The sequence below is a fragment of the Lynx rufus genome, unplaced genomic scaffold (genome assembly GCF_022079265.1).
Source record: "Lynx rufus isolate CCGP_SWC_20201006 ecotype Redwood Valley unplaced genomic scaffold, mLynRuf1.p SCAF_3, whole genome shotgun sequence".
NCBI lineage: Eukaryota > Metazoa > Chordata > Mammalia > Carnivora > Felidae > Lynx > Lynx rufus.
In genome coordinates, this window is record NW_025814845.1 from 66,166,045 (window position 1) to 66,179,571 (window position 13,527).

At 37.4% G+C, this 13,527-nt stretch overlaps 1 pseudogene; it reads right to left on the bottom strand.

Moving 5' to 3' along the window:
* Positions 1–1,039: 1,039 nt before the first annotated feature.
* On the bottom strand, positions 1,040–7,764 carry LOC124521100 (protein Mis18-beta-like; annotated as a pseudogene).
* Between the last annotated feature and the right edge of the window lie 5,763 nt (positions 7,765–13,527).

A 13,527-nucleotide genomic window follows, 5' to 3' on the forward strand; every position in this document is an offset into this window, starting at 1 on the left:
ACAAAACAAAGAGCTGGTTCTTTGAAAGAATTAACAAAACAGATAAGCCTTTAGCCAGACTTATCAAAAAGAAAATAGAAAGGATCCAAACATATAAAAGTCACAAATGAAATAGGGGATATCACAACCACCACCACAGAAATACAAACAATTATAAAAGAACACTAAGGAAATTATATGCCAGCAAACTGGGCAATCTGTAAGAAATGGACACATTTTTAGAAACTCACAAACTGTCATTTCTGTGAGGACAGTAATGGTGTCCCCTCTTTAATTCCTGACTTTGAGTTTTCTCTCTTTTTTGCTTGCCGAGTCTCTATAAAAGTTTGGCAATTTTTAAAAATTTTTTCTTACCAAAAAAACCAACTTTTGGTTTCACTAATGTCTTCTATTGTTTCTATGTTTTCCATTTTTTGATATATGTTTTATTTCCTCCCTTCAACTTGCTTTAGGTTTAGTTGGCTCTGTTCTTTTTCTAGTCCCTTGGGTTATTTTTTTGAGATCTTTCTTCATTACTAATATGGGTGTTTAACACTATAAAAATTTCCTCTGAACACTGTTTTAGCAATCCCATAATTGTGTTTCCATTTTCATTCAATTCATATTATTTTCTAATTTCCCTTGTGACTTCTTCTTTGACCCATGAGTTCTGTAGATGCATTTCCTTTATTTTTCAACATTAAATACAACTCTATTGTCATAACAACGGTGCATCTTTAAATGAGAGCATTGACAAGACATTGTCTCTTAACCTGAATTTGCAATAAAAGATGTTTTCAGAAATAAGTATTTATGAAAATGACAAGCTAAAATAAGTTCTTAAGGCAAATAGTTATAAAACCTGGACAGAGGCTTCTAAGCTTTTCATCTTCTAGAAACAGCTTCACATATCATTTAGAAAATCAACGTAGAGGTAATAATAATAAACCCCATTTCCCATCCATTCTTGAAGCCAATCTTTCTTGAGAATTGATCAAACAGTGCCTGCTGTTGAAGATTGCAATTAGGCCTGACTCCATACTTAAGTTTTGATTCTGGATCAGTTTTCTGGCTTGGGCTAGTCGGGAGTTACTTCCTTCAGAATTATCAGTGAATTTAAATGAGCATGCATTAACATTATCTTCTCTTTCAGCTCTGCAACAATTTCTGGTAGAAAGTTGTGAATATCTATCTCAGATTCATTTACTGTGACTTTTGTTTTTAAGAGCACATCATTTTGTCACTGAGACAGCAGCCAGGGCAGCATGGGTAGAATACAAATGGAAACCAATGGGAGTCCCACAGGTGATACAGAATACAAGGTTGTAAGTGCTCCCTTTGAACCAACCCTCAATGCCAACTAGGAAGGGAGCTTCCCATACCATGTCATTTGTGACTCTATAGAAAACTACAGATCCAAGGGACTGCAACAGGTCCCAGGAGAGGCGCAGAATCAGCGAGCACAGCATAGCACACCATGTGCATTGGAACACAGTGCACTTCTCGGGCTGCAGGATGACAGCCATGGGGCAGGATCTTGGCTCCTCTGCCTCCAGGCCCGCAGGGTCAAGCAGCAAGGACCCATTCACCACCTGTGTGTCCCACTTCATAGAAACTGTATAAAACAGTTGCCTTCTTAGCACCATCGCAAAAGTCACCCCACAGCAGCTTTGCTTGATGTGAGTGAGGCTGCCAATCTTCCTGCAACCCACGCCTATGTTTTGAACACCTAGATGTGTTTCTTTTTTAATTTTTCATAGATTCCTACCCTCCCAAAATTTCTTTCAGTTATCGATTTCTAATTTAGTACCACTGCATTAGAAAACATACTTTGTATAATTTTTATTTGTCAATTGTGCTTTGATGAAGCTGGGAAAAAATTTATAGGAAGGCATGACAATAATGACTCATCAAATAAAAAACATCAATAAAGAGATAGAAATTACTTTAAAAGCTCAGTCATTTATCCTGCTTTTGCTTTTTCTGGGCTTTCCCATTCTCCCCTGTGCATTTTCTAGGCCTCACGTTGAGGTAGGGGGCATTAGATAACTAGGCCCTCTCTAGTCTCTCTTGGGAATGTGCATAGCCTTTTACAAGCATACACCCTTCAAAACCACCCAGGCTATGTGAGAGTTTAAGGCTCACTATGGCTACCTTATTTACCTAGATCTCCCTGCTGAATTTCTCGCTAGTATGCATGTCTATTGCTTACCCCACCTCAATGACAACACCAAGCTAGCTTTGAAGCTGGAATTTTCTGACTGTTTGCCACTGAGATTGCTACTGCTTACAATGCCTCAGGGCATGTACCTGCTCCAAATCAAGTCAGCCTCTTCAAGTAGTTCTTACCCCTTACCCTACCCTGGTACAACTTCTATACCAATAGAGCTGAAGACCTAAAACCCCACCGTTATTTAAGATTTTGTTGTTTTTCTTGAACAAATGTTTCTAAGTTTCTAGAGTCCTTAATAAATTGTTGTTTTTTGAAAGTTTCTTCCATTTCTATCATTGATTTTTGAGAAAGGGACTTAGCTAGCCCCATATTCTGCTATTCCAAAAGTTCCTTTCCAATACCTACCATTTTTATCTTTATCTAACACCAAGTCCTTTAATATCACTTCCTAAGACTGAATTAAATTCCTCTTCAAAGTCTTGACTTAGGACCCTGTGTTGTTTCAAAAGGTTTTTCACATTAACCACAAGTAGCTCTCTGTTTATTAATATGGCTACCTCACCAGACTATAAACTCACAGAGGACAGTGTGTGTCTCTTCTGTTCACTGCTTTACCTCAGCAGCTAGCATGGCATTTGACACATGGTAGACATTCCGTAAAAATAATGGATTTACTTAGATTAATGAAATGAAATTTAAATCCATAGACTCATTTATGGACAGTAGCTATCGTAATTCTGATATGAAGTCAGAACTGAGGTCATTTGATGGTATCTAAGCATAATCTTTGACTCATACCATTTATCCAAAATATTGGATGTATGTCAATGAATGTTGATGAGGGGGAGAAATATGTTATTTAAAACTTGGAAGCTCAAAAACATTATAATACATTGTATTTTCCAGTGGGAGGGTCACATGGATGATCAGCCACATGGCAAGAAAACCTGTAGTTACTACCACTTGAAATGTAGTGGTGAAATATAGTAACATTGACTTTTGGGGGCAGTAACTATCAAGATACCTCTGAATAAGAGTATCAAGATACAGTACTGATAAATTTCAACACACACAAAAACACCGCCCTAAATTGTGTAAATATCTAATGCAGCATACCTCATAATGGTGGCAATAAAACCTGTCAAAGATTTTTAGCCTCACATTTAGTTTTTAGCTAAGGAAGAAAAAACAGATGCCAGTGCTATGCTTATTTTAGAGTCTCTCAAAGACATGCTTCTGTTTATTATCAGAAAGAGACTAGGTCAGTGGCAGGAAAGGACAGAACTTTCTCAGTTACTATGTGGTTGTATACAGGGAGGGCTCAGTGAATGCTGTTTGAACATTTATTGAACACTTTAAATTTTATGCAATCGGTTTTCAAACTATGCTCCATGGATTGCCACAGAAGTGCCTCAAAGAATGTAGCTAAGGACAGGGGAGAAGAAGTGAATAGGTTTCTGACCCCTTCTGTCTTTAACTTTCTCATGACACATGAAAAGATGCTCAACATCACTAATCATCAGGGAAATGCTAATCAAAACCACACTGAGGTATCACCTCACACCTGTCAGAATGCCTAGAATCAAAAGACAAGAAATAACAAGTGTTTGGCAAGAATATGGAAAAAAAGGAACCCTCTAGTACTAGTGGTAGAAATGAAAATGGGTTCAGCCACTGTGGAAAACAGTATGAAGATTCCTCAAAAAATAAAAAATAGAAGTACCATATGATCCAGTTTTTCCACCACTAGGCATTTATCCTAAGAAAATGAAAATACTAATTCAAAAAGATATATGCACTCCTATACTTATTGCAGCATTATTTACAATAACCAAGATATGGAAGCAATCTAAGTGTCTGCTGATGAATGAAAATGTATCGTGTGTGTGTGTGTGTGTGTGTGCGTGTGCGTGTGCGTGCGCGCGCGTGTGTATAATGGAACATTCCTCAGCCATAAAAATGAATGAGATCTTGCTATTTGTGACAACATGAATGAACCTAGAGTACATTATGCCAAGTGAAGTAAGGCAGAGAAAGACAAACAACATATGATTTCACTTATACGTGGAATCTAAAAAAACAAAACAAGTGAATAAACAAACAAAAAGCAACAGACTGATAGAGAGCACATAATTACAGAGCACAAACTAATGGTTGCCAGAGGGAAAGGGGGTGGGTGGATGGGCAAAATGGGTGAAAGGGAGTGGGAGATCCAGGCTTCCAGTTACGGGATGAATAAGTCACGGGGATAGAAGCTACAGCACAGGGAATATAATCAGTGGTACTGTAATAGCAATGTATGGTGACAGATGGTAGCCACACTTATGGTAAGCACGGCATAATATATAAATTTGTCGAATCACTGTTGTAAAGTTGAATCTAAGGTAATTTTGTGTGTCAACTATACTTCAATAAAAATAAATAAGTAAACAAAATAATTTTATCACTGGATTACTGTGATTACTAAATAAAATGTGTATTTGAAAATACTTTACTAACTGTGAAATACTTATAAAGTTGGATAGTATATATAATTGCTGCTCGTGTGAAAACTGTGGCCAAAGGATGATACCAGCACAAGGGGGCACATTTACTCGTATACACATCTCAATCTCTTTGCTATTTATACTTATAGTTTTCTCTACAAAATTATTTTTTCTTTTGGAGGAATTCATAGAATCCAGTGAATTTGGTCCATTATCAGTACAGAGATGAGTTGTCTCACCTCCTACATCTCCTGGCTCCCTACTAAGCCAGTGCCTACAGGGACAGAGTTCCATAGCCTACCATGCTATCACAAAACAATGTCCCTCAGGACAAAATAGAAAGAGTTGTAGTTTTTTTTAAATTAAAATATCATAATTCTACTCTGTCTTTCATGCTGCAGTGACACAAGTTAAGGAGGAGCAATGCTTGTTTAAATCTGATTTTATCTCATAGTCCAGTGCCTTAAGAGAAGAAAAAGCACCCCCTTTATTCTGATAATAAAGAATGTTCTCTTAATTTCCTATTGTTGTGTATAAGATTTAGTGCTTACTCCTTAATTTCAGTGTCAGAATGTGAGCTGTAATTAATTTTCATAAAATGGAAAGCAATAAAGTCAGATATTGCTGGCTATAGAGGTTGAGATTGTATAATTTACAATTAGGGGTGGGGGGGGGAAACAGCCTACACATTAAATGAGTAATAACTCATCTTGGCTTCAGCTTCAGGATTATGAAAGTGGTCAACAAAGCTGCTCAAACAAAACCCCAAATCTATGTGGTGTTTGGAACCTTCTCAAGAAAGTCTATCAAACTTGATGTCACCTCTCCCTATGCCAATGTTTGGATTGTTTTTATTATCATTAATTAACAATAATAATATGCACGGACTTAAATTACCACCTAATGAATCACCTAAAACCTTTCCTAGGCATTATTTGCAACAAACTATAGATAATAGACCATAATTCTATATCAACCATAAAAAAAGTCAGCTGCCTACTCATTATAAATGCATGTTCCCTTCATCTTACCATCAGAATTTCCACAGAGAAGGAATGTTTGAAATTGAGAAATAATTGTATGGTGGTTATTTATAAGTGTTAGGCTATATACTAAAATAAAGGATGCTATATATAAAACTATACATATGTAAAACTTTTCCATATTTAAAAGAAAGTATATTCATGTTGGAGGAAATAAAATGGGCACACTATTCTATCCTCTGTCTTGTTTGATTCAGGACATACTTTCTAGGGAATGACTATGGACATGGTCATTAAAAGAGCAGAGAGAAGTAGTGATTGCTCAGTTAAACAGAAATTTATTCCAGAAAATATTAGTACAAACTTTACAGTTCACAAAGATCTTTCACACACTTCATCTCAGTGTAATCTTTCAGTAGCCCTAAGGGGAGGTCAGAGTGAACTCTGATATTCTGTGTTACAAGGAGAACACTGAGAAGTGAAGTTGCCTGTCCAAGTTCACGCCATCAGTAAACAACAAAACCAAAAACTGAATATAGGTTTAGGACTCTCTAAATTCAGTCCTAGAAACAACATAGACAACAATAGCTAATAAGACCAAGAGAGAGTTCATGATTTGGTGTAGACCGTATCTCACAGAACTGGCCTCAAGTGCGTTTACAAATATAAAGAGAAAGAAGATGGTCTCCAGGCATTAAAAGAGGAATAAGCACTGCAACCTCAGGCATCATTTGAAAATAAAAGGGAAACAAATGATGATGATGATGATGATGATGATGTAGATGATGATGGTGGTAGTATGATGGGAAATTAGGGAAAGGAACAATAACTGAGTTGCACTCATTCCAACCTATTAGATTTCACACCACAGCCAGCAGACAGGTTAATGCATAAATGACACAGAAACTATATGGATCTTAGCTTTAGGTGTAATTAATTATCTACATTATGTTTACCCATAGAAAAGAATACAAATTGGACATGTTCAGTCCCCTATGGATCCTACTGCGGGAACTGGAAAGTAGGTGACTGGTCAACTGGTGGTTACCATGAAAGTGAACAAAGGGCTCCACCTTGGAGCAGTGAAAGATACAAAATAATAAGTGATTATTTGTATATGCACATAAAAAATTAGTGTATATATATGAGAAAAAACCTAGGAGAAAAATTAAATCACAGTATTAATTTCAAATCTCCTGAGAGGTGGTTTTACAGGAAATAGTCATTTTTTTAACCTTATAGATCTATATTACTTGATTTGTAATGAAGAGTTATTACTTTCATAAAAAAATAATAAACATGAAGATTACATTTTGTAAGAACCTGAGGTGCAGTCTAACTTTCCATGAAATGTATTAGCTAACTTGGGAACACTGCTCAGATTAGGTGTTAATGTAAGCCTATACTCTAGTCTCAGCCTTACCTAAAACTTTCTCCAGGAGGCCTTCCCTGACCTACACCACACACACCACTCCTCTAAATGTCCGTTCCTGTACACACTTCCTCCTAGCCCTCTGTCTTCTTCCTTCATAGCCCTTATCATGGCTTGTAGCTACATATGCATGTGTAAGGCTACCGGCAAACTACACTTAAACCCAGGCAAGAGGGATTCTGTCATAGGCCCCTTGCTTTAGAGAACCACACATATCACAGATATCAAAATGAACACAATTTTTTTTTAGTCTCCAAAAAAGATGGTTGAAAGTTCAGTCTACTTTTGAGTGAATTATGAAGGATGTCCTGAGCAAGCTGTACCATGCCCGGTTGAGAACAAAGGAGCCTGCATCGATTGAGGAAGAAGAAAATCTCAGCCTCTGCTCTGGGAAATAGATAGTAGAAGTCCCCTTTGTTTGAAGTTGTTGCCCCAGAACACCCAAAGCAGACAGAATTTCCCAGAAGACTGCACTCCATCTCTCTCCTCTACAACTGCCTAAAAGGGGATGAGAAAGTGACTCATGAGACCTCCCAGCCCAGTTCCCAGCACCTGGACAATGTCTGTTCCTATGTCAGTGTCTGATTCAGTCCACCAACCGGGACACAGCCCACCTTCTTTCTTGCCCTTTGCCAGACGCTTCTTGTTGCCACTCAGGGTCACAAGTAGCAGGACTGACTTGGAAGAGAGCAAGCCTCCTTTAGCCTCCATGTTGCAAGGAAACTCCCCAGGGTGTGAGCTTTGAGGTTCCAGAAGAAAACATGAACTGGACAAATGTCAGAGCTCATCACTATTAAGTATTTAAATATTTGATACATGGCATCCATTTGTCCTTTTGCCCCAGGCCTCACAAGTGTCAGATGCATACCTGATTATTAGTGTAATTACTAACTTCCTTCCTAATGGATATGCCCCATAAAATATAAGAATAAAAGATCATATTTATTTTATTTAAAATCCTAGTACAGGGTCTAGCATATGTTAGACACACAACAAATGCTTGTAAATGAACAAATAGCTAAAAACAAAATGTTGGTACACAATATAGCCGTGTGCCTTGCCCTAAAAGCACTTGTGATATGTTAATATCTATATAAAAATGTTTGAAAGCAAGTAGAATACAGTGGACATTAAACCTATAATTGGAACTGATAATTCCTGTATTCTAGATCAGGGGTGACATTTATTATATGTTCTGATCAGCACCTACTACCTTTTAGGCTCTTAATAATTGAGAAATGATCATTTCAACTCTGCCAGCAGCCAAGTTCAGGTAAGTCACTTTCTTATGTGTTGCTCTCTACCAAAGGGCAAATGAATGCCTCAGAGAGTTCAGCAGGATCTTACTGATGAACTTCCTTCTCACAAGTTTGAAAATAATTCCATGTTTCATGTGTTGGATACAAGAAAGGACAAAAACATTAGTGACACATGGTAAGGGAAAAACATATGTCTACTGATGGAAACACATGTCTACTGATGAAAGGAAACATGTTAATGGCAGCTAAACTTATGTTTCATCCTCAACTCATTTCTTAAGCCTTTGAAAGAAACACTTAAGCAACATAATAACAAATACTGCCAGAACACCAGCAACCCTTGAGTAAAACAGAGAAATGGAGCAATGTTAGGAACAATCTGATTCAAACTAACTTAACTATTTTATACTGTTTTATGGTTTACAAAGCTTTCATACCATTGACTCAGTTGAGATCACACATACTCTGTGAGGTAATGCACTGTCCTGTTTAATGATGAGAAAACTGAATTGGGCTTTAACAAGAATGTTGGTTGACCCCTAATATCTGTCCCATCTTTTCTCCTTCCCTTGATTTGTCCACACATCCACCCACCTCCATATTGCCTTAGATATTGGGAAAAGCTGGCTCCACCCTCAGTCTAAGGGCTAGTTCTGATTAACCAAGCCCACTATGGTTAGCCCATTCCCTTTGTCAATGGCTGGCTTAGGCACAGTCATGTGATGCAACTCTAGTCAATGAGTATGAGGATAAGTCTGACAAACTTTCCTCTTTCTTGGAAACAGACAAAGTATGGGAGACTCTTTTGTACCCATTTGACTGGGATGTGACAGACTGCCGTGGCCATCTTACAGAGGTGAATGACCCAAACCTGATACCTCCAGTTCTAGTCTTTCCCCTATACTTCAGACAGTACATCCACCTGCCTGTTTGATAATTCCATTTGCATATTTAATTGGTACCTCAAAGTTGGCCTATTCAAATTAGGTCTTCACCATCTCAGTAAGTGTCACCACCATTCATCCAGATGCTCACTGGCAAATCTAAATCTATTCCTGCCAATTCTCACTCTAAAACATAGCCCACATCTGTCCATTTCTATGCATTTCCACTGTTATCATCCTCAACCAGGTCCATAGTCTTTTACCTGCATTACTGCAACTCCTGCTTCTGCTGATTTCCCTCCTTCTGCTCTGGTCCTCTTCAGAATCTTGTCTCCATGCACCAGCCAGAGCCAACTTTGAAAAAAGTATATTAGGTCATATCACTCCCTGCTGAAAACCCTCATTTGACTTCTATTCACATTCAGAATAAAATCCAAATTCCTTAGTACTTCCAGTGTGGCTCTATAATAACCCAACCCCCATTACTTCTATAAATTCATCTCCTGTCTTCTATCCTTGTCCGGTTACTAGAACACACCAAGCTGATTCCTGCTTGGATCCTTTGCATCCACTCCTTGCTCTGCTTGGTACACCCTCTCACCAGATCTTTGTAGAGGCAGCTTCATCTTAACAGGTTTCAATTAAAGTCTCATATTTTCAAAAGGGTCTATCAATCTGAAGTAGCTCCCATATGCACAAGCTCCATCACATCCCTCAGGTGTATTTTCTTCAGAGCCCTATTATTATCTCATTCATTGATTATGTGTTTATTATCTGTCTTTCCCCACAATAATACAAACTCCATGAAAACTGTAACATTTTCTGTCTTATCAGCTTTACCAGGGCTGAGAACACTGGCTAATGCAAAGTTGGCACTCAATAAATATTTGTTAAATCAATGAATGAATGCCTGTCACTTTGCTGAATGCTAGAAATATTAGAATAAATGTACTTTACCCCTTCTGTGAACTATCTGCTCAATAATTAATTCTAGAATTTTGGTAGATATATTGGGCTCAGAAGTTAGGTAAGGAAGTAGGATATCTACCCAACAAGGAACACTTGCATTAAATTATTGTGTGGATAAAAAGTTATCTCATTATTTTAATACACTGAAATTTGAGGGCTTTATATTAGAGCCAATACCTACGCTGATTAATACAGACAAGTGTGTGGCTTTTACAGTAGTTGATGTACCCTGAGTAAGAGAGAAGAGGAAGTAAAGAGAAAGTAAAAAGGTATGAGGAAAGAGCTTGAGGGAAGAGGAAATGTCAAGGCTTCAGAACAGGGGTGGTCATTGACTAGAAAGAAACAAAAAAATAGCATAACTGTCTAAAAGTGATGAGGCTTCTGCATTAACAGATGACATAAAATTTTGCCTTGAGCGAGTTTACGATATATGCATACTTATTTATCAGGTCTGTTTATCTAGACTTCTCCATAAATAGAGATTAATATTGCATAAGCATTTTTTTGCAACCATACAAACTTGTCTTTTCCACTGTCAGGCCAAATCTATCTCGATCTTATAGTTAATCAATATATCTTTCTTGAAAATTAAGTATGTAGATTTTTTTTCTACTATGCCTGGACAATATCATTTGATGCTTTCAAGTTCTACATTCCAATCTAAAGAAAAGGTTTTGAATCTACCCAATGTATTGGCTAGCTCACCCAACTTTGTGAGTATTCACAAACTTGCTAAATTTCCATATTGCCATTTAATATGGTGATTAAAATATTAATTGATGCCATTGCCATAAAAAAAAATCTCTCTCTACTGAAGAGGTCTCTTTATCACTTTCCATAAATGTTTTTGTCCTGAGCTGAAGCCGGTCGCTTAATTGACTGAGCCACCCAGGCACCCCCTGAATGTTTTTGTTTTGACTAGAAGTAAACCCACCTGACAATATTCTCATGCATCCCACATTTCTCTTCCATTTCCACAACAGTATCACAGAAACTATTAAATACTTTACTGAATACAGGATATATGATGCCAGAACAGCTTTTCCCCAAGTTTGTTCCATGTAACATTAATACTGGTCAAATAATTTTGGGGGGAGGAAACATTGCCTGAGCCATAAAGTACATTATCCTAAACTGTAGTGGCTCTACATTCTTTTTTTAAAAAAAATCTTACAACAAAGGACCTCATCAATTTTTCCACTATAATTGACCATGGAACTCTTTGTTTTTATTCACACAAAACCTGTTGCTTTCCCACAGAGTTGCTATAAATTTGAAGGCAATATAGATAAAACTGCAGGTGGATTGAATATTGGATATGGGCAGAGTCAAAAACCCCGAAGTTTTGAACCTGAGAAACTATCATATATTGAGATGTGTAATGCTGAAGAAGTAGTCCAGAAAAGATAAAGTGGAAAACTTGAGTTCTATGCTGGATATGCTAAATTTGAGACACCTGTTAGATATCCAAGTAGAAACCTGAAATTAAGGGTCAGTTTTCTGTTACATCCTCTACCACTTAAGTGACTAAATTATTAGCAAAATAAGTCCAGTTTTACACACATACTTCACTTTTATGGAATGAGTCATTCATCCTTACTCTATTTTGTCTTCATGTCAGGAAAGCATGATCTGTGTCACCTATATGACCAAGCAGTTTATAGTAACTTCCAACAACAATAGTAATTCTCTTTATCTCTTTCTTTCCTCACACAGATGTTCTTTCATCTTGAGGTTTGTGGAATTCCATACCTTTCCATTCAATTACAGACTTCCTTACTAGTTACCTACTGCCATATATAACAAACTACCAAAAGCTTAGTGACTTCAATAACATCCTTGATGATGGTGGTGGTGTCACTGTCATTACTGTTAAAGTGCTTTTTTTAGTATCTCACAATTTCATGGGTCAGGAATTCAGGACTCAACTGGAAGCTGACAGAGGTTACTCAGCGGTACTCAGCTGGCAGAGGAGCTGGACTAGATAACTTCACGTGCATGTCTAGTACCTTAGTGGGGATAGCTGGAAGGCTGGTCACTGCTGGGGCACCTATGTGAGTCCTCTCCAATATGGCTGTCTCAGGGTAGTAGGACTTTTTACATGGCCCAGCCTAGGCCTAGAAGTTGTGACAGTATTATCTCCTACATATTCTGTTGATCAAAGCAGTTGCATAACTGACCCAAATTCAAAGAGAGGAAGGCAAAGATCTCAACTCAAAATGAGAAAAATCTCAAAGAACTTGTGGACATCTTTAATTAGCCACACATTATCATTATGGCTAAGAACTCCTGCTCTAAAACCAGGATTCCAATCCTGACTCTCCCCACCACTTGCTAGCTGCATGACAAGACTAGTTATTTAACCTTTCTCTGTCTTGGTTTCCTTGTCTGTAAAATGGGTTAATAAATGTATTCATTCAACAAATATGTATTGAGCATGTAGTATGCAGCAGATGGCTGAAAGCAAAAAAGAGAATAAGCCGGTCTATGCTTTCAAGTAGCATACAGTCGACTAATGGAAGGAAAGATGTATATTCATTTTCTTTCAACAAATATTTAATAAATACTTACAAAGCACCAATAGAAGCATCTGTGTAAATCCCTGCCATGTAACAGAATGGAGTTAAGATTGTAAAGATCAAGTTTTTTTCTCAAGCTGGACCTTAATTGAATGGAACCTTAAAATCATCTATTTCCAAATTTTGGTTCGTAACCCAGAGACTTGACCTGAGCATTCTTCTTTGAACTGACGTTTACACAAGAACACTAGTTTCCTTTCTGGGTCCCCTCATCTTCATACTGGTTAAGAACCATACAACCACAGCCCAACAAACACTTAACAAAGATAGCAGGAGACTCCATTTCTGCGTTTTTTTTAATGTAAATCTAAAATAACTTTTAATTCTGGTGGAATTACTTTTATACTGAATATGAATGTCAGATGAGATACAGGAACCACGGAGAGGTCACTGATTGAAGATCTTCATGGGAATGACAAGTACTACCTGAAACCTCTCATTTCTACTAAAAACCCCTTTATGAATGCAGAGTCAGGCTGGTGCTTGATGATAGGGCCAACCTTGAGGATTTCAGCATTAGTTTGATTTTGGCATTTCAATAGTAACCACTAATAACCCTTACTCTACCTCTTAACATGCAGTCTTTAAAATAATAAACAAAGTAAAATAGACTTCGATGTCATTGCTTTATTGATGGAGTTAGTAAAAGCACACATTGTCAACACTCTGAAATAATTCTGCGAAACTCTTAGACATAGATAACTGGAACTGGAACATAGTTATTGAAAGTTATTGATGTTTTTTGTCTCCCATCATCCAAGATTCATATATCTGACAAGGTAC